Source organism: Metopolophium dirhodum, chromosome 5, assembly GCF_019925205.1.
Source record: "Metopolophium dirhodum isolate CAU chromosome 5, ASM1992520v1, whole genome shotgun sequence".
Taxonomy (NCBI): Eukaryota; Metazoa; Arthropoda; class Insecta; order Hemiptera; family Aphididae; genus Metopolophium; species Metopolophium dirhodum.
In genome coordinates, this window is record NC_083564.1 from 21,502,246 (window position 1) to 21,525,218 (window position 22,973).

A 22,973-nucleotide genomic window follows, 5' to 3' on the forward strand; every position below is an offset into this window, starting at 1 on the left:
TCAATAAATAATTCATACAATTTCTTTCTTCAAGTATTTATATGTGTACACGTGCGAGATAAACATCGCGTCATGATGTTCGTATAGTAGGTATAATAATATATAATGGTATGACATATGTGCGGAATGCGTCGACAAATTTGCTAGCCAACAAATGTATTACCTATACATATTATATTATATATATTATGATTAAATCTTTTGCCTAACATATTTTTCTTATCTGCGGGTGCTGTTTTTTCTGGAATATTTTTTTATTGTGATGGCAATTATGTAATGTATTCTATAATGAACATCTTGTCTTTTGTTTATGAACTCAATGACGCTAATCTGAAACGGAGATATTTTGAGGAACAAACACATTTTTTCTAACCAATTACATGACGATGATGTCAATAACAATTTTTTTCTTATACATATACTAGAGAACGACTTCATAATATTTATAGCGATTAATCATTATGTTAATGTTGTGGCGTATATATATATACATCGTGTACCTATAGGTGTACTTTAATATTCGATGAACTATAACGTAACGGAATCGATTATATCATCTTTTAGTATAATATTATAATAAATAGGTATATACTAACTCCAATAATTATAATATGATCCATTCTATTTTGCACATTAGTATTAAAAAATAGGAATTATCTGTGGGTTTGGGTGTTATTATCATATAATTGAAAATTAACGTAGTGATAATAATTAATATGAATATAATTCTAAAAAGTTATGAAACTATATTATAGTACGTTCACGTGCCGTAATAAAATATCTATGAGTTATCTAAAGATCGTTAACGGATGCGGATGACAGTGTTGCAGGTTAAATGAACGACAGGCAACGAGGATTTGATTAGATACATGTACCTGTTACCTATATATATATATACCTACATATGTTTGGTAGAAAGTACATTAATGAGTATTATATAGTATATAGGTACAAAAACAGTTGATGATTGCAGGTCGTGGAACAACAACAACAACGGCAACAGCAATATGTTGTTTGTAAATAGGTGCGCGTTAAATGCAAATTGTAAACGTCTAAGACGATTGCCACTATACATACGTATACATTATAGTGACATGCGTAGATGTGAACGATAAGAATTGAATTTGTATGATAGAAAGTGTAGTATACATGCGTAGGTATAGGAGTGGTCACACACACACGCATTCTTTCAAACGCACACGTATATAATAATAGCGTCCGATATTTAGTGTTTGAAAACGAAAAATGATAATAGCAGAAGTCGTTTAAAAGAAAAGTTCCTGTATAATATAAGATAAGTGCTCCCCGAAAAGAAGAGTAGGTACTTAATCGGATTATATAATATAATAATAATTGTAACTGTATGTCCAGGTCAGACTGTCAGATTGAATACTCTATTAGCTGTTTATAAAAAAATAAAGTTTTTAAACAACAGACTTACCCCCTGGTATTTATAGGGTTTAAAGGTATTAACTGCATTAGGTACATCATTTCTTATTGCGTTCAATAGTAGTGTCATATTTTTCACTTGGCAGATATGCCTGATATGATTATTTGAAATTCCAAAATCTTATTGTTTTTTACGGCATAGGAAAACTAAATACCGATAGATATAAAGTCTTTATTCTGGTAATATTGTATACTACCTACGTATAATTTGCGGAGATTTCCTCCCTTCAGAATAATATAGATCTTGGAACCGAATTCTAGGGGACTCTGATAAACTCTGAGCAAAAATGTTATGTATATGTGCAAAGTGTCGTGACATATTCCATTAATCCGATTTAACTGTTTATAACGATTTGTAACTTTTATGTTGAAATTTACCAATAATAATTTGTAAATCGCGGTTTGGTATTTATAACGTCGAGAATTTATTCAATCCATGAACGTCGCGAGTACCCCGGTTGTCGTCATATCTAACAGTATCTATACAAAGTATACCTATAAAAGAAATCGTACTATACAATTTTTCATTACGAGATCTCGGTTTTGGGTGGGGGTGCCCCCAAGGGCGCCAAAAGGACCGACCCTTATGATAACAATATGTTAAAAAAAAAAAAAAAAACCTTCGTGGAACCGATTTAAGGCATTGCGGACTATTAGGTCCTATCTCACAAAATAATGTGCACAGTCGACGTGATATGGCACAACCCGACGGTAAAATAATGGTATGTAGTAGGAGCTATAGCTGTGGCGGCGGCGGCGGCAGCAGCAGCAGTAATAGTAATAGTTGTAGTAGTGGTAGTAGTAGTAGTAGAAGTGGTAGTAGTAGTAGAAGTGGTAGTAGTATTAGTAGTAGTAGTAGGAGGCCGGGCCGGACCGTCGCTGCCGCCGCCGCCGCTGACGACGACGTCGGCGGCGGCCCGTAACAATGGCCGGGGCGCATGCCTGCGGACCGTCTCGGCGGCGGTTCTTTGTTTTCCAACCTTTTGATTCGCCCGAGACAAAAGGTGTGGGCCACCCCACCGCGCCGCGCGCGACACACCGCGCCTTCTGCGCGGCGGGGGCGTGCGGCGTACGTACGGAAAATCGCCACCACCGGCAACGGCGGCGCCCGAAACGTCCGTCACACACTCACACAAGCGCGCGCGCACACACACACGCATACACGAGCACGCGCGCGCGCGCGCCCAGCACCACTAAACCCCATCGTCGGCGGCAACAGCAGCACCCGCAGCCGCCCGAACGTCCACCCGCCCGCCGCCAACCGCCCTCCGACGGACGCGACGACGACGACGACGACGACGACGACGACGACGACGACGACGAGTACGACGACTACGACGACGCCGCCGCCGCCGCGGGAAGGCGAATTGTTCAGTCAGTCAGTCAGTCGGTGTACGTCGCGCGTCTACGGTGTGCTCAAACGTATTACGCGCGCCAGTACGTCCCGCGGCCGATCGCTCGCTCGCTCGCTCGCCAGCTCGTCCGAAATTGTACGCACCTCTCTCTCGCTCCCCCGTAATTCCCACTATCGTAATTCGACGACGGTCGAACCGCGTTTAATCGTTTTTTCTCTATCTCTCTCCCACCCTCGATCGGAGCTATCAGTCCGTCGCGCGTCCGTAGACCGCGAGCCGCCCACGCGCCGGCGACTTTTTTCCCGCCCTCCCCGTGGGTTTTTTTGGCGAACAATTTTTTCCGAATTTTTTGCCATCTCGCGCGCGTTATGACGACCGTCCGCCGTCGATGAACAATTATTGTTTTTTTTTTTCGACAATTATTCGCGTCATTTCATACTCATCTTCCAATGGCTCTGCCGGCCGGTGTCGTCTGTTCCGTTCACAATAGTTACTACGGTAAGTGGTCAGCTGCTCATATTTTCATTGCACCGCGTAGGTACATATTATTATACCTGGTAAAATAATTTTAGCAATATTATGTATAAATTCTCGCGAGATATTGCACGCGATGTCGTCGATATTATTATATAGCGTTCGAAATAACGGTCGACATCGTGATTACGATTCGCTATCACGAATTCATAACTTTAAATCTCCGGTCTTCAAAGTCGCATTATTTTCTACGTGTATCAAAGTTATTATTGTTGTATAGGTATTAGGTATATATATTATATTTTATCATGCTCCCAATACTTTTTTTTTCTATTAAGGCTCCCTATCGTTTTTGTACGTTTTTTGTCATTAGATACATCACGACATAATTTCGTAATTTACACATTTGACTTTTGTCGTGGACCAATATATTCAAATCGCATTTAATATTATGCACTCGTGCAATAACAATAAAAAATCGTTTTTATAACTATTATAGTTGTGAAATAATATTCTTAGAAACGCATGCTTCTTTAAATAACTATCAGAATTTTAATTGGCAAACTAATTACACGCAAACTTAAATACCCGAGAAAAAAGAGAAACTAGGTATCAATATATTATTATAAAAAAAAAAACAATTCGATTATAAACCATGTAGGTATAATATGTATTATTACTATGTATTATTGTTATAGATTATATTGTTACTTTTTGGTATATCGGAAAACAAATTAAACCGTTTATTCAATTTGTTGTATTCAGAGGTTCACATGGGCAAAAACAATAATAATCGTTGACTAAGGTCGTTTTTTGTTTAGAAAAAACTATTGAAATTTTTATCACAACTATTATAATATTTTAAATACGTTCATTTTTTATCGTTTCCGTTAATACACTTTGGTAGCCCAATCAGTCGTGTTAATAATTATTATTTGTATTTTAACAATATACATTAACAACTATAAAAATATACACAAGTAACAACGACATAGTATGACAATATAATATAATATTATTGTTTATATTATAATATTTTATTCGTGTACATTATAATAATATATTATAATGCGTTTTAACCGGTCATTCATTAACTCTGGTCGCTTTGATGTTGTGTAGGTATATATAAATATATATATTTTAATTTTTTATTAGAAATATTAATAATTATCATAATATTCCGTTCATTGCACACCGCGGTGGCAATGGACCCTTACTGTGTCTGAATGACGTTTACAAAGGTGTTGCGATTTTTACACTACATCGGTTCTTTGATGTTTTCCTGTCGCTGGTGACTTGTCGTTGCGGTCACCAAGGATCGGGAGGCGTGTTTAAATTCACTCGCACGTGCCTTATGAAAAAAAAAATTTAAAAAAATTCTAATAAAATAAATAACTCGTGATGCTGGGCGGTGGGAATCATAAGAAAAAATATCGCATTGTTTGACAAAAAACTATGAATTAAACATAGTTTTTTTTTTGTTGTTTTTTTTTTTTTTGCTTTATGTTGAAGTTTTATGAACTGAGTTTATTATAGTCTGAAACTGACCGAAACCGTTTAGCAGGTCCGCACATGAAAAGATTGACGACGTTAACGAATTTCCGGTGTTCTCGTCTTTTGGTAAATGTGCCGACAAGTAATAAAAAAAAAAAATGGGGAAAATATACAAATTCGCGTGCCCAGTTTCAAACGATTTTTTCGACGCGTCGTTTAATCTCATTAACATGATACGTCCATATCACCGGTACCTAACCGGCGAAAAAAAATATTAAAATTGTTTGTATATATAATATTAAATAAATAAAAATGCAAGTGCCATTCACAAGACAATGTTATACGAAAATTAAGAATAAAAATGTGTGTATACTTCTACACATATTACACCGTCCTTCTGACACTGTTCAAATGGTGTTTTTTTTTTTTATGATTTTTGTGTTAATATTGCCCGTGTGTTCTATTAATTTGCTTAATAGCGTAGTAAAAATTGTGGCAAATCTTTTATTTAAATCCATTCATCAGCTCGGTGCAATTTGTTACTTGTATACGCCATGTCGTCATTTAAATATAACGATGTTCAGTGATACTCAAGCTAATTACTGTTTTGGTAGACCAGACGCATCCTAATTCTTTTTTCTATAATTATATAAGTTATTTTAATTTTGAATCGATCGCTGTCCTGAAACATAATATAGGTACTATCTTTTAATTTTTTTAATAATTATCGAGATAATTATATAATATACAGCTCGATTTATACTTCAATTTTAAAAATTCTTAATTGAAAATTTTGCTTCTTGTCTGTTTGGTTAGGTGATACAGAAATAATAATAGGCTTCGGTTAGTATAAGGTATCGACGATGTCCAAATATTTTTTTTATCCACCAATATTATAACATTCGAAATTACCAAGTTATTTGCCATCGCTGCGTGTTTCGATTTATTGGAATCAGTTCTATATTAACCGGGTAGTATATAAACTATAAATTAAGCAACAATTCTTGATGATGGTTTTCTTATAATTTTTTTTCACAACAAAAGTAGTCAAGAGAAGTGGTGGATATTCGTGATTGCACCTATAGGCATTTGAGTATACTACTTTCATGTACCGTGATATTTATTAAAACTTATAACATTTACACATTAAATAGTTTATCGCAATTTAAACAGATTTTTAGTATTTTTTTACCGTGTTGTACAATTATTTGATCAGTGCATTATACATACATAGGCACCTATAATGTACATAAATAATATTCAACTTTGCCTCTTGCTATTATTTATATAGTATTACTATATAAATGTTAATATTTGGAACATTAATTAGGTACCTATAAATCATCATTCAATATGCATTGTACGTATATTATTTTATTATCGAGTAGTTACTTTTTAGTCTAAGCTTATGTTCTTTTTATATTTTTTTTCTCGGCAAGATATATTTTTAATTTTTAATTATTACGTTCCATTTCTCTTTTTAAAAATTATATTCGGACATAAAATGAATTAACTATATTTAGATACAACTATTTTTAATTGTCTCTAATACAACACAGTTGGGCGTCCTCTGTTGTTATGTGGCATTTGCTGAATGATTTTCAGTGAAACAAACAAAATCCGTATTTTTAGCGAATAAATCCGCACTCGTTTTTCTTCGCCACTAACACACACACATCGCCTTGACAATGTCACATTATTACATTAACCGTAATAATGTGGCAGAGTAACAGAATTCTTTTTGTAACTAACAATTAAAAGAAAAAAAATCGTAAAATATTTTCCAAGAATATAATTTAATTATACTGCGGGGGTAGAGAGATTGTCTTTTTACAACAAAACAAAAAATCAAAATCATATTTTCACTGCGGATGTTAACCGAAGGAAAAAAATAAAAACCGTTAGTATTTTCCATAATGCCGCTGCAATAAGATAGTAACGTAATAATATAATAATAATAAAATATAATACTATTATGGCGGGACCTATAGCCACTGCAAAACGTTCGGTCAAAACGGCAAGTCTTGAATCGAAAATAAAATGAACTTAGACCGACCGATATATAATAATTGTGTATATTATCTATTCTGTGTGGTGTATGCATAATAATAAAGCGGGTGAGCGTTGCTACAATCATCGATGGTATGCAAATAATAATAGAAATACTCTCATACCTAAATCATGAGTTATAATATGAGTTCGAAAAATCGTTACAAAGTAGGCAATGCGTTTAGTCGTGGTTTTAAATATTTTAATATAGCAATGTGGTGTGCAAATGTGACGGAGAAAACGACGATGACGATTGTTGTCGATAATATATTTTTTATTGGGGGGGCGACCGGTGGCGAAACTTTAGCACTATAGAGCGCTGGCGGAAGTTATACATCACAACGTGGTATAATATCGCGATAAAAATAACTCGAAATAAATACCAGGATAAAATAGCACAAAACAAATCTTTTACTTTTTAGAATTCTTAGTAAAATATGGTGTTGTATCATGGTGTTATATTATACTCGTACGTTATATAGGTACATTTTTTTCCGATTTCTGCGATACACACAGAAACATACATGCTATAGGTACATGCATTAGGTCTCTTGTTTTAGTACAGAGGACGTGTAGGCGTTCTAGTTATTAAGCCTATATAAGTATATAACTATTTATTTTTAATCAGTCAATGGAAGTGCTACAGACGTGCAAACAATATTGGGCGGGTTTATCGTTGGCCAAATGAACGATTGTTATTCATCATACAATATTATTAAAATTTGAACAAATTTTGGGGCTTTGGGCGCGAAACACAACGCATCGTTTAAAATGCCCGATGAACGTCTCTGGACGCGTACCTACATAATATACCTATAGTTGACATTTTTATTGTATCGCGGTTAATGAGCTAACCTGAATTTTACAACCATCTGATGTTATATGAGTATACCACGCACCATCGCCGTGTGTCGAACGAAAACAAAGCTTTGCATTCATTGACCATAATATCATATTAATATTGTATATATTATTATCATTATATTTTAATATATTAAATATACCGGTGCGCCTGTGTGCAATATTTTTATAACGAAGGTTCGGTTTCTGACTCGACAAACATCATTAATACACTATAATATATATTATTATACCGTGCAGCGTACGCGTACATTATGTGTGTTCGGGTGTTCTTTATTTATTTAATTCTATTTTTTTTAATAAATGGAGCGCATTGTAAAAGGATTGGTGTACATGTACAATAATATTATATATATATAATAATAAGGCGACCGTTGTTGTTGTTTGATGGGGTCACATGCATTCCGTATACGCCACGTATAACACACACGGGAGCGTATAATATAATATAATATACAGTCGACGATAATTAATAATCGTCAGTAATTATATACGTACGTGCAGCGTGTATGTCGTGTAATGTATAGGTATATAGGGCCTGTGCTCGCGTCTATATTATATAGACTTGTGCACCGAAACCGACGACGACGCCACCGCGGAAGGATATTATCATTATCATTCGTCGTGTTGTACACCTATCAGTCTCGTGTACGGGATGCACTGCAGCTGATAAATTTATATTATGAGAGAGAATAAGACGTTGTAGAGTGGCTGGTAGACGGATTGCAGTGTGCGCGTGCGTGCGTCGGTTAAATCTCATTTATCTCGGGGTGCACTGCTAATCCCCAAGTCGTGTTAACAATAAAAACAACAACGATACAATTTCCGTACGTTTCCGGCACCGGCCGAGGGTTTCTATATTTAATGAGCACCGAGGGGTGGCGCGGGGTTTTTTCTGTTGTTGTTTTTTTTTTTGTTTAACGACTGTACATATAAAATATATAATTGCCCGTGTACGCCGTGGTAGTCGAGATACAGCTCCTCTCGTAGGTACCTATACATCTCTATCTAGTGCGTCTATTCGCCGTCGTAGTGACGAACGTTGCTGCGCGGAAGAGAGACGGTTTTTTTTTTTTTTGGAAACCAAAAATATCGGGTGCTGCGGGGCCTATGTGCTCGCGTATAATATATGCGGTCATCATTTGTTGTCGTCGCACATCTTGAAGATATTAAACCCCGGGTGTCGGACATATATAATATTATATATGCGTTTTTACGACGGTTTCACTATTTCTGTATGTGTAGCCTGCTGCAGTATATAGATAAAGGACCGCGCGGCGGTTGTTCTACATTCTGCCCGGGATACTTAAATTTTGATAATCTCGCGAGACTCGTTTCCATAAAAGAAAAACAATATACAATATAATACACAAGGGCTCACGCACGAAATAGTATACTATTAGACTGTATAATATGTTTATAAAATTTATATTTATATTTAATATAATAAACGACGCACCGCATCTTGATATGGCTCAAAATCTGAAAACGTTTATAAATTATAATCATTCTTTATGTTATTATGTTATTAAAAATCTTTCCTTTTTTTTCTAGAATGATTAAAAGTAAAAAAAAGCGAACCAATCATTTTTGATACAAGCCTTTGCGTATTACCGCAGAAAAAAAACCCTTAGGAAATATTAATTATCTGATTAATGTTGTCGATAACTCGTCGCCGAACACTGCGCCGAGCTTATGTGTGTAATTCGGTGCGCTATTAAATATTTACACATACATGCGTGCGGCTATATATCAATAATAGAAATTATTATTATAATAATGCTGTAAGAAAACTATTCCGAATTAATTTAATTAGCAAACGCCGTGCCGCTGCTGTCAGGCTGCCAGAAAAAAAAAACCGGCGCAAGCTCATAATCTAACGAGATAAGCGTAATTCGCCTTATCACGAACATATAATAATATTAAACGTGAAAAATTAATGACTTGGATATAGGTATTATATTAACATTGTAGCTACGGTACCTACGCATGAACCGTTGCTGCTCACAATTTCGTGTATTAAATCATAATAATATATAAGTGAGCATATAATTATTATGCAATTTTCGTTACTGCACGATATTGATAGATATATAGTATAGTAGTATTGTGTTAGGTACCAGCTACTCGGAATACACGAAAAAGGAAAATAAAATAAATAAATGCAAGTCCTTTGTCAGCGTCTTCCTGTACCGTCGTCACGTGCAGAGCACCGCCACCGTTGCCATTATCCCAAAAATGTCCTACGAAAACCCTGCACCTCGCCACAACCACCACCTGCAGCTCCTGCGTACGCTGCATATTGCCTGCAGCAAAGAACCATTCGCGCAGTTAACATTCAACATGTGTTTGTGGGAAACAAAAAAATTAAATAAAGAGTAAAACGAAAAATTCCACCACCGATACGACTGAAGGTTCAGCCCCAATCCTGCTGCGGATTTCGTCTTTTCATCCTTAATAAATCGCATAAATCAACCGACTTTATAGCCACCACATGCTGCACACGCACGCACGCACGCACACGCACACACTCTCTATAATATCCGTTTTCCTCGGCCGTAAAATCCACCTACGGAACATGTACAACGTCCTATATATACAGTTTACGTGTATATGCGGTTTATCACTTTAATACGGCATGCAACGTGTGTTTACTGGACGTCCGCTGTGTATACAACATCTAATTATTATAAATACAAACGTTCCATATAGCACGGCATCGATATAACGCGAACAACAATAATATATCATACACTCCTTATGGTCCGTCCAGTTTTCGGATCTCATTATGTTATTATTATCTGTAACCAATTCATGTATCGAAATCCCTTGGCTGCTACACTGCCCGCACAATCTAACAAAATATGTCGTGCGTGTGATAATAGGACATATTAACTTAATTTAGCGATATTTTGTGAATCGACCCATATCGCGGGATGCCTATCCGAGTATCTATTGACCACCGAAAAACAATGTATTGTAATATTTCCAATACTAATAATACGTCGACAATATATTTCCGACTTGTTATCCAAACGACCATCTGAAAAAAATAAAAATATCATGTTTGTATAATATTATATTATCGCATGCCGAGAGAACGTAAATATAGAGTATCGAAATTGCCTATATGATTCGCCCGACTTGTTTCGAGATAATACAAATGTCTTTATGTCAATCCAACTAATCGTGACGACCATTTCAACAAGGGTTGTTTGTTAAAAAGGTATCTATTTTTGTAAACGGTCCGGCGGTGGTGGTAAAGAGGTTGGTTTATTTTCTTTGGACCGAGTTCAATGTACACTGTAGCAGCTACTGTACGACGACGACTGCGGCGTAAAAGGCGTATCAATCCGGCGCGCGCGTTAAAAGGATTAAAATAGTATCCTTTCAATTTAAAACGCTAAAACAAACACCGGTAAATCCGTCTTATTATCGTTCGTTTTATTGCTCGTAAAAGCCTCCGTATATATAATAACATTATAATAATATAGAGCCGGGTTGACGTATCATCATGGCTTCCACATTTCACCGGCGGCGGGGGCAGCGGCGGCGTCCATCGCGTGAGCATAAAATAATATCATTATCTCCGCGCGCGGAAGGTCGGCGGGGGCGGAGATTCGGACGATTTAAAAACGTAACAATTTGTTTCACTTTCCGTGCGTATTATGACGTATACGAATAATAATAATATATTATGCCGTGCGGGCGCGTGTGAATGTCGCGCAATATCGGCCGTTTAAATTTATTTTTAATATTCTCGTGTACACGCGATATTTTATATTTATACATTGTACAGAGTCGTAGTCGTGGCGATGTGCGCACACCGAGAGTGAAACAAAATACGAAGACGCGGCGGCAACAGCAGCCTCGTCGGCGGGCGAGTGCATGCGGTATATGTGTTGTCCATAACAATAACATAAAAACGATAATAATAACTATTATTGTAGTACGGGCGTTCACTCTTTTCGAAATGTTCACCAGATGTGTCATCTCTCGGCCATGTTGCAGTTTCTTAGAAACAAAAAAGCCTTTGTTCTATATAAAGTTTCCGTCCGCGTTTGCGCGTGTGTGTGCAAATGCACATTAGCAGCATCGGTCTGAGTGTGAGAGTGTGTCAGAATATGCGTATAGATCCGTCATAAACCACACACAGTAATAATATAAACGTATATATGATCCGGTGTGTGGGACGGTGGTTCGGGCGGGGGGGGGGGGGGGGGGGGGGCGGACGGCCGCAACTCGCGTACAAACCGTGACTAAACCGCTTTTTTCCAAACACATTTTTTTCGTTTTTTTTTCCTCTTCTCGTCTTAACACTATTTTTATCCAAACGGCCGAAGAAACGGTGTCCGCGGCGTGCGGACCGCCGTTTCTCGTTTCGTATATGACAAATTAGTTTTAAATCCGCTTCCGGTGTATCATATAATATTAATATAGCGCTCCAGTCCGGAGAAGACGCGAACGCATTACAATATTGTTATTATTATTATCATCATCGTCGTTCACGCGCCGCCCGGCACGAACATATTAATATCATATAATAATAATAATATACACTGCACAATATTGTAAATATCTCGGCGGGCCGCCCGCAATCGCATTATTATTATGCGAACGTCGAGTTTTTGATGCGTTTTCAGTTTTTTTTTTTTCTATTCTTATCAATGCCGACAAAAAATTAATCGTTTAACAAAACTATGTGCGTTACAATTGTATTATAATATACCGCCGCTATCGTCATTCGAATATAATATAATAATATGTACTTACCTATTATAATAGTGTGTTATATAATAATATTATCATCTTCACGCGTTCGAGTGTGGTGTCGTAGTAGCACTCGATATCGCGATGCAATTATGTTCCAATCGCGGCACTCGCCTCCGACGGTAATAATAATTATACGTCCGACAAATAAATGTGGAAAAAACTACGCATTCTTGCCTGTCGCGATAAAAATCGCGAGCTATAAGTCTTGTAAATGCATATAACGGCGGATACGCTGTAACTGTATTACCGGCGGCGAAACAATGTACCGCCTATTATGTATACCTACAGATTTAACAGTAACGATTTCCTAACCACCCACTTATACCGCGGTTACGGATTACAGACCATTATTATATTATGCAGACCGTGTGCGGCTACCTACCAGCTACTTCGCAACGAAATCACGATCGACTTTATGGATCGCGGCGGCGCCATACGATCGCTATCTGATCGACCGGTTTCGAACACAACTTTATTTGATACATTTTAAAACGTTCGCAGCCCGTTCCAAAATATAACAATTTATCGTAATAATTAACCAACGTCCTCAATATTATTTGTAATATGTATTTTCGTTTGCGCGAACGTGTGTGACGCACCAGAGCGCCTATGATAATATTATCATCGTATCATGTGTATATAGTAATGGACGGTGTGAAAACGTCGTTTGGCCGCGGCAAATCCGATCGGATATATTATTATTATAATAATTATCTACCATACAACACTGTGTAGAGCCGCCCGTATAGAGGATGTGTGAAATATTATGTTGACATTGTGTTTAATCTGTTTGACAAAACACACTATGTATAAATGCTATAATACGCTATATACTTCCCACATGGTATATTTTATTGTATTTCATTGACATTGGGGTTCTACGATAAAGCAAACAATGCTTCCTTCAAATCCTCGCGTTACACATCGTTATCGTATAAATTTGAAAATGTGTCGGACATACACAAATACCCAATAATACCCTATTTTTTTTCACGACCGCAAATAATTATAATATTATTATAGTTCGAGTCGATTGTGTTATTTATTAACGCGGTGTGTTGCTTTCGGGATAATAGACGCGTTTAGTTCAAATGTATTTTTAAGCGAAAATTAAAATAAAAAAAAAAAAAAAACAACAACAATGAAACCCATAAAACACCGTCCATTGTCGCTCTCAAAACTCCTCGTTATTGTCTCGGACTAATTGTGTCGCTGCTCTGCACTCGTTATTCATTTGTTTGTGACCCTCCCGATAGAATGGGTTTATTATTATTTTTCGACAAAAACACATCTCTTAATTACACCTATTTAAGCCGTATATGGCAGTTTTCGTGTCGGTCACAGCAGTCAGAGTTTGGTCCGTCTTTGCAAGGTCGTCAACGTCACCATAATAATATGCTGTAGGCACGCATACAACAGTTGTATATCAGCTGGTTTCTTTTCTTTAGGTTGTTTAAAAAAAATAATAATAATTTGTTTTATCTAAAATCCTGTTCGTTTTTTCTTCGGTTTCGGTTCACGTAAAAATAACTAACCCCCTTCGAACCTCCGGCTTATTATGCGCACACAGAGCGTGTATCTTTTAGGGGTCTTGACGGACAATTAGCTCGAGACTGACGAAGAGGTTAAGTCGTCATGCGGTCGGCACGGATCGTTTGGCCGTGTACAGTTTCCACAGCGGTGGGGTGTAGGGAGGATGCGCGTCACCTTATCATCATGTTTTTATCAAACTATACGCGCGGACGACGGCGACGCAGGGTTATCTGCTCCGTATCATCTACAAACGATGCCTCTCCTTTCTTCGGACCGTTTTTTTTTTTTTGTCAATCGCTATTTATACCGCGTAGTATAGTCTTCTCCGCAGCGCACACGTTTTCCCTCGTCTGTAACTCGCGAGCGATTCAAATATAATATTATAGACAGCCAGCCCCCGCCGCTTTTCCGACCCGATTCCGTACGATTTTCATTCGGTCCGTTTTTGGCATTGCGTACTATTATTCTGACGCTCCGCGAATACGATTTTCCATCCGTTCGGCACGTTTTTTTCTTTTATTATTACACGCCTATTAAATATTATTATGATATGCAAGTATAAGCACACGCGCACCATTTATACGGTCATATTTTGTCGCTAGCGTTACATTATCATGTTTGCAGTCTTGCACGTCGCGCATGTGTACACAATAGCTATATATATCATGTGTTGTACACATAATAATAGACTTCAAAGCAAACGGTCTATTGTTACCCCCGCCGCGACAATGGCCATCAGCTGAGTGCACTTGTGCAACGCGGCCAATTGCCCTGATTATATAGATATATCGATTACTTCCGGTGCAGGCGTATGCGATCCCTACTTATATATTGTGCGTCGGCTGTTCGGAGCTCGCGCAGTTATCATATCCCAGTCCCGAACCGGACACGACGCCTAAACATAGTTTTCAAGGCATGCTTCCTGTTTTTTTTTCTATTTGCTTTTGAATTGCATTTTTTCTCCGTCCCGAAACCGTCCTCCCACGCGTCGATACAATGCGCGTGTTAGAACGCCGTCGTCGCAACGCGTGCCACCGCTGTTAGTAGCTAAATGCGTATGTTTTCAATACGCTTTGCTGTTTTAAAATCAATTGTTGCGTTGAGATCGTTTTTCCAAGCAGTTACCATTAATGATTAAATAATACATTATTGGTAGGTAACAACATCTGCCGAGTGCGCTGTGAAATATGGCAAATATAATTTACGAGATAACTATAGGTATATAATATTGTTAATTGGTCAGTTAGTTGAGCTTAAATCAATCACGAACGGAGCTTATTATGTATAATTTTTATTATTATTATTATTATTATTATTATTACAGTTGATAGGTACTGAAAATCGCATTAACAATCCCGTGGGATATAGGTATACCTATAATATAATGAGATAAAATATTATTAGTTATTACTATTATTATGATCTGTTTTTAAGACCTCTATTTTTATTACACATTTGTACATTTGTACCCGATCAATGTATACCTTGCCCCGAATGTTTCTTTAATTAACAAAATTTAATATTGTGAATTATTGTGAGTGAATATTTTATGTTTTATGTTCACTCGCGAAAACAATGTTATCACATTTGTATATTTTGTAAATGTGATAATATTGTCGTCGCCGCGGTTCTTATTGTATATACAATAAAATAAAGAAATCTATGACATTTTTCGATTCGTACACTATAGTTGCACGCCTGCACATCACAATAATATATACTCTTCCGTCTTTTTTATGTCTTCCGGACGAAATATTTGACAGTTTATGCGACATCCGACCGTTAATGCGTCTTATGACATCGGTTCCCTATACATGTACCGTATATGTGTTCGTGCTTGCTTGTGTGTGAGTGCATGTGTACTGGTCGTCGATCTTATATATTATAGTTCACGTACAAGCACAGAGGATGTTCACCGGAGCAATATCGTAGTCGGTTTATCATTCAGCAGACGGTCCGCATTTGCTTTTTGATGGAAACAAAACACATACACTCGCGCCGCGGGTTGAAGTGAGTGTACACACTTTGAGAAAGAAACGTTGCCACCGCCACGCCGTATATAATATATTATTATATATATATATATAGTGCGGGATCAGACGATGAATAATGGATGATGTTCACCATCGGCGTTTTTGTTTCCTTTGCAGCCGAAAAATAATAAAAAGAAAAGAAAAGATATGGAGACAGAAGAAAAGAAAAATAACTTTGCGATTTTCCCGGACCGCCGCCACGACCACAACTGCGCCCGCACTGCCGGCATATATATTATATAATATTATATGTATATACATACGTTGTATACGTGTATGTGTGTTATTGGGACACATACACTTTTATATTATTATATATATATATATATCGATGTATGTGTGTATACAAAAGTAAAAAATCGGTTTCTGTTTGCGCAGTGTCTATATATTGGCGTCGTGTCGAGTATAATATCTGACATTGTGCGAACGACCGCGCCTGTGCGACTTTGGGTGATTTGTGTGTGAGCAGAGGATGTGGTATATACGATCGCTCTTGTAAATGTATATAGTATAATGTTAAAGTATATAAAATACTCGACCGTTTACCGGATCATTTGTCATTGACAAAAAAAAAAAAAAATGCTCTTGTATACAAGCGGGCTCGGACGTGTAAAAAAATAAGGGAGAAAATAATCTAAAAAGGGGGAATCGACAAATAATGTTGGTTTATTTATTGTATATATTTTTTGCTTTAATTGTCTCGACGCCTTTATATTGTGTGTCTAAGTGAATGCCCATACACAAAAACCCTTTATAATATACCATACGTCGTACACAATAAACTGTATAGGTACCTCTATTATATTGTATTTTCCTCGACGCGTTTCGTTGTTCGTATTTCTCGCGTCAATGCGGACTCGCAGGTATCTAATAAATATGTAGGTACTATATCTATATCGCCACAATTTGTATTAATCGTTATTCTATGGACGTTCGATAATATATTTTGCTGTTTTTAATAATTATAGGTAGTCACGAAAATATGCGAAATTCTATTTATTCGGTATCGTTTTTCTAAAATATAGTTGTGATAAATAATATTACAATAATATATACATAATAGGTAATAGGTAAATTGTGTTACGCGTATAATTATTATACAATTAAAAAAAATACTTTATTTACTTTGTTTTAAGAACGTAGGATATTAGGTATCATTAAGTTTAAAAAAATTGTGATTTATTGCTTTGATTATGTGTTGTTCTTAAAAATTTCAAGATCAAAATAAATCACGGTGGCTTTGAAACTTTTTCGGTTTTTATAAAAATTTGCATATAGAACGAGTGGCTGCAAGACGAACGTTTGCGCCAACCGAATTCGTATCGCGCTAGAGCGTCAGTGACGTGACACCTCTTGTCTGGCGTCTATTTTATTATTATCGTATATTTTTTTTTTTAAGTAAGTTTAGAAAAATGCATCAATTCTGTCGCCACGACGACGCAGAGGAGGTGGACTACGATATATTAATTTGAGTTCTGTTTTATTGCCGCGGCCGAAAACAACCACCGGACTATATTATAATATATATATACATATATAATATAACCGCACGTCGACGTTGTCCGGGAAATTTACGAGCCCATAAAATTGTGTACCACATTTATCATCGACGCGTGTATATATATATTATTATTATTATTATTATCGTCCGCCGTGGTGCGATTGCAGAGCGTTGTTACCGCGTTACTTATTGTTGCGGCGCTGCGAAGACAAATAAATAATTACACAATAAAAGCAGTACATCTGTAAGAGATATCACTTGTTGAAATTCGCAGAGCAGCGCAGTTTTCTAACACATGGTAAAACGTCCGCCGCGACTGGTCCGACCGTTTATTTGTCCGTTTTAACTGCTTTGATTTGTGGCCTAAACCCTCAGCAGCTCCTACATGTAATAATATTATAATATATATTATATTTTCGCGCGTGCAGTATGAGATCTAGTGGAATTTCTTTTCCGTCCCTCTCTCTCTCTCTCTCTCTCTCTATCATCACATACATATATTACACTCCGTGATGCCACGACTAAAACAGAGGACGCACTTATCTCCGGAAAAAAATAATTAAACTTTTGTGTATATAGGTATAACAGGCAATTTTATATGTAATAAACATTTTACAATTATTATTAATCGATTCGTCGATAACGGCATATATTATAATATTATTATTTATTAACATTATATACTATTGTTGTCTCTGAAGCACTCTGTACACATGCCGTACACATGCCGTACACAATCCTTCGAGTGTCGTTTTTGAATGTCTATTGATATAGGAATTAAAGTATTTGTCAATTATTATTATACTACTAAGTTATTATATATATATAGGTACCTACACACGCAGTGTTGAGTACCTACCTACGTCGTTTCGGCAGAACAAAATACAAGAAAAAAATAAAAAAAACATTCGGTATAATTAATCTTTCGATATTATGTTTTCATAAAATAATACACGAGGCAGTATATAAGTATAATGATATATTATAACCGGCCAACTCCAACACTGGGTGAAATGTTTGTTATTTTTTCTCTCGAAACGCTTTGAGCTTATTTTAACGGTGTTGTTGTTTCTATATATCCCTTTTCGCGAAATAAATAGTCACGAGTACATAACATTTAATATAATAAGTATATATATACCTACGAGCGAGGACCATAGTATATACATACAGTCAGTCATATTTCATCTATATTGATTCGTTCCGCGCGGAGAGTGCTGCAGGGCTCTGCAGAGTATATAATATAATCGACCGACGAGCTTTCAAAATGATTAGAAGTAATATCGTATCCGGATGTTATATTTTGTATAAATAAAAGGAAAAAAATTACTATTATAATTATTGTAATAATAAGAGCGAAAACCGTTTGAACCTTTACAATACGCCCTCAATCAGTAGATTACGCGTATTTATTTTTGTCAATATACTGCGCATTTGTGCAGGATTCGTTTGAGGTGACGTTTCTCTATTCATCGTCGGTAATTCATAAATAATAATAATAATAATAATATAATGCTCGTGTGTATGAGAGTGCCTTTATTTATTTTTTTCATCTCAACATTTATTGCGCTCAGCTCTCGCCCGCGATTCGCCACTTGTAGGTACCTATACATAATAGCTGCAGGCAGACATACCTATATATATCTACTACGTTACATAAAAATGTTGTATTTTATTAATCTCGTTTGGATTTTTGCGGAAAACCGATCCGTCCTGCAGCACTCGGCGCCCGCTGCAGATGCGGCGTATATAGTACATCCGCGATTGAATTTTATCGGTTTTGCCTAAAAGTCGCAGGATAATGCCGGGACTTTTTGTACCCACCTAAAGGTATAATAGGCGGGTGCTCGCTGTGCGCCTGCAAAAAAATAAATAACAAAACGACCGAAATGTCATCAAAGCGGTATATATATATATATATAGCCGGTAGTCCTGCCCCGGCGGGGAGGATTTTTGTTGTTTTTACAATCTCTTTAAAATTCATTCGGTAAACGGTTCGTTGAACCGCACGTGGACGACACACGCCGCCTCGAGGATGTGTATATATTGTTTACGTCGGTTTTTTTTCCTTTTTTTATATACACACACGCAGTTTAAATAACTCGGGAAATTTTTAATGGAACGACCGCGGCGGCGACGTTACGCGTAAACATTTTCCCCGTTCGAGTTTGTTGATGCGCGCGCGCGCTTATATTATGCAGCATATAATATTATGTACGCTTATGTATTATTATTATTATTATTATTATTATCACACGAACAACAATGGCGACGAACGATTTATACCAGCGTTCGAAAATCGTAAAATCAAAATAGGTACAACACTCCATCGTACACATATAATATAATATATATATATATTAGTACAGTTTATGTTTAGCTAGTATATATATATATATAATATATATTATAGTGTACACTGTGTCGGTGGGTCGGTATAATACCAGCTGATCAGCACTTCGTTGCCCGTTAAAACCTAACCGGAGGAGTGCGAAGACAAACACCGTGACACGACATTTTTATACATTAGATATTATTTCATCCGTACGACGAGGCGCCTAAAGTTTAGGTACCTACATCTCAAATATATAACGATAGCCGGGATGCCCCTTGGGCTCTAAAGTGTAATACATACCACGGTATACACGGTCGCATACATCATATACCTAATATACATATATAGGCAAAGGCAGGAGTTTGCCACAGAGTAATGCGCTGCTTCGTTTAAAATAATTATATATATATAGCAAATATAAGCTACCCTAGCCTCGTTTAAGAATAGGTTCATAAGTCTGTAGCTTTTTTCTCATGGTGTATCGATAATCAATGCAATATGTAGTATAGTTCAAATGGCGTTCACACATAATATCATATCGTATATGTTATAATATACGAGGTGTGGAAATTAAAAGCAATAATTTTTTTATTTACGTGTACCCTCACAATACTCTCCACTCATATTATCATCTTTATTTATTATTTAACAATATAACGACGTTTAGAAAAAATCTCTTATATTTTCTTTAGCAAACAAACAGCATAATATATATATCATAGTGAACGAACAGCACGGTTCACGTAATAAACCATCTTTTTTTATCATAACCGTCATAGCTTATCATTTTAAACGAAAAAAACTTGAGGAAAACATCATCCGAACGTTTTTATATTATATGTATACAGGCCATTATTATTGTTTCTATCTAGGATTGGGGATCCACTCTGTAAGTCCGCCTTGTTGACTTAACACTAACTGTACGTATATCATAATATTATACCGGCCACATCGATGGCCGGCTTGACCTTTCGTGTGTCGCAGGCGGTTCACGTCGTATTTTAGTACATTTATGATTGATATACAGTATATACACAAGATAATACGTTTTCTGAGCGAATCTCTCTGTAATATGCAAGTGTGGGATAGGCCGCGGTGGTATGTAATAAGAGGTGGCAAATATATATATAAATTGTGCGTAATAATGTTACCCCATATGAGTGTATGTAGCCAAAGGCCGACGAAGAAAGGAGTGATCGCGGCCTGCAAGCATCTGCAGTACGCTCTTATTTAAATTATCCATCGAGAATGCGTAATGGGACGTATGTGCGCGTACCTATATATTATTATATCGGAAATTTCTAATTTTATTATTGTGCAGTTTACTACATACATCTGCGCTTACGTGTACCTCATTTATACATATTATAAGCTCAGACGTCATCTCGACTCGACGTGTATATAAGAGGCATTCGCCTAATGTTATAATATACGACGACGACGATGTCACAAGACGACGTGTGCGACGGGAAATTACGTCCATTTCCTGTGTCTTAGCCCCCGTGAAAAACCGACTGTGCGCATGTGCACCCGTTGAGCACATCCAATTTGCGATCCTTCTGTATAACAAAATAATATATACACATAACGCGTACGAATAATCTCTATTCGCCTGCGAGTGTGTATAAATCGGACCGGCGGCGACCGTCTTGTTATTGAATTACGAAAATTGATTACGGATTTTCGTAAATTATTATTATTATTATTATTATTATTGCAATAAAACGTTCTTCATGTATTTGGCGGTCCCAATTAAGGAATATTATTACGTTCAAATGGTTAGATATATATTATAATAGGTAATAATAATAATACGAACATCGTATATAATCTGTGAGTACCTATGATGAAAAATAAGTCTGCTGATTATAATGCGGGAGTAATATTATAATATATGTTATTATTATACATTATAATACATTGATCGCGGTTATTGCTGATTCCATTTGCCAGGCGCTTCTACAAGCTGCAGACTGCCATTAATCGACGTACCTAGGTACCCATACCTAATATCATATATTATTGTACAATGTATATAGGTACATAAATAATAAATAATTGTTATTTTTTTATCCTGTAATGTTTTTTCGAAACGTTTTCGATTGATTAAAATAATTATAATATACCTATTATAAAACATTATTTGTTAATAGTGATATATATAACGATATAGGTATACATTTCTGCGGTACACATTATATATAACAATAATCGATGAGACGCATTAAAGGGAAGTTTGTGTGCAAAAAAAAAATCTTCGTATAACCTGTTGTATATGCGTATTATCTCGATTGTGTGTGACATTTAACAAAGAAAAACCGTATGTCTAAACCACAATTCACTGTGTACGTTGTGACACGCGCGCGTGTGTATGTGTGTGTGTGTGTGTGTGTGTATTACAATAATAACAAATTATTATAACTATTAAAACGGCGTGGGCCATTGGAGACAAAAGTATGGTGATAATGGTTCAGCGGAAAGACGGCGCATTGTGTAAAGAGCGAGAAGCGACCATATTATTATTAAATTTTTAGCGAGAAACAATACGGATTAATTGCCGATTTCGAAAAAAAGTGTTTTATCAAAGAAATCCAACGACGCTCGTGTTGTTTCTCGCACGTCTACAAGTCATTATATTATGGTTATTTTTTTTTTATACCGGTCATAAAAATCATAAAAATATTATGTGCGCATAATCGTTTCAATATACCTATACCTATATAATAATGTAACATAATGAATTATTTTTATATTGTGTTATGAGAGCAACGAGGTCTCTTTGGAACTTATATTCGTATATAATATACACAGCATTACCGTGTTGTATATGCGTCTGCACACGGGAGAGCGATCGTCGAGCGTGTGTTTGTGTGCGAGAGAGAGAAAGAGAGAGAGAGAGTGAGTGGGTATGAGAGAGTGAGCGAGCCAATGTAAGAAGGATTAAAAAAAAAAATTTTAGTTACAAGGTGTGAGGGTCATCGTTTATTATTATTATAATTTTTTTTATGTACAAAAATAATCGTCAATAAATTCAATAAAAAAATAACAATGATTGATACTCTCGTTTATAATGTGTGTGTATATATATATATATATATATTCGCGTTTTATCTCTC

The 22,973-nt window shown here is 36.3% G+C and overlaps 1 protein-coding gene across 2 annotated transcripts in view; it reads left to right on the forward strand.

Annotated features, from left to right (window-relative positions):
* The window catches only part of LOC132945822 (GATA zinc finger domain-containing protein 10-like), a 185,253-nt gene that overhangs the window by 109,790 nt on the left and 52,490 nt on the right, over nt 1-22,973 (forward strand). The window contains exon 1 of one of the 2 annotated variants that reach the window (XM_061015606.1): nt 1,136-3,302. The exons of the other annotated variant lie outside the window; for it this stretch is intronic. The gene's annotated coding sequence lies outside the window, so the exon portion shown is untranslated. Of the gene's footprint in view, nt 1-1,135; nt 3,303-22,973 lie in introns of those variants that run through there. 2 annotated transcript variants of the gene reach the window in all.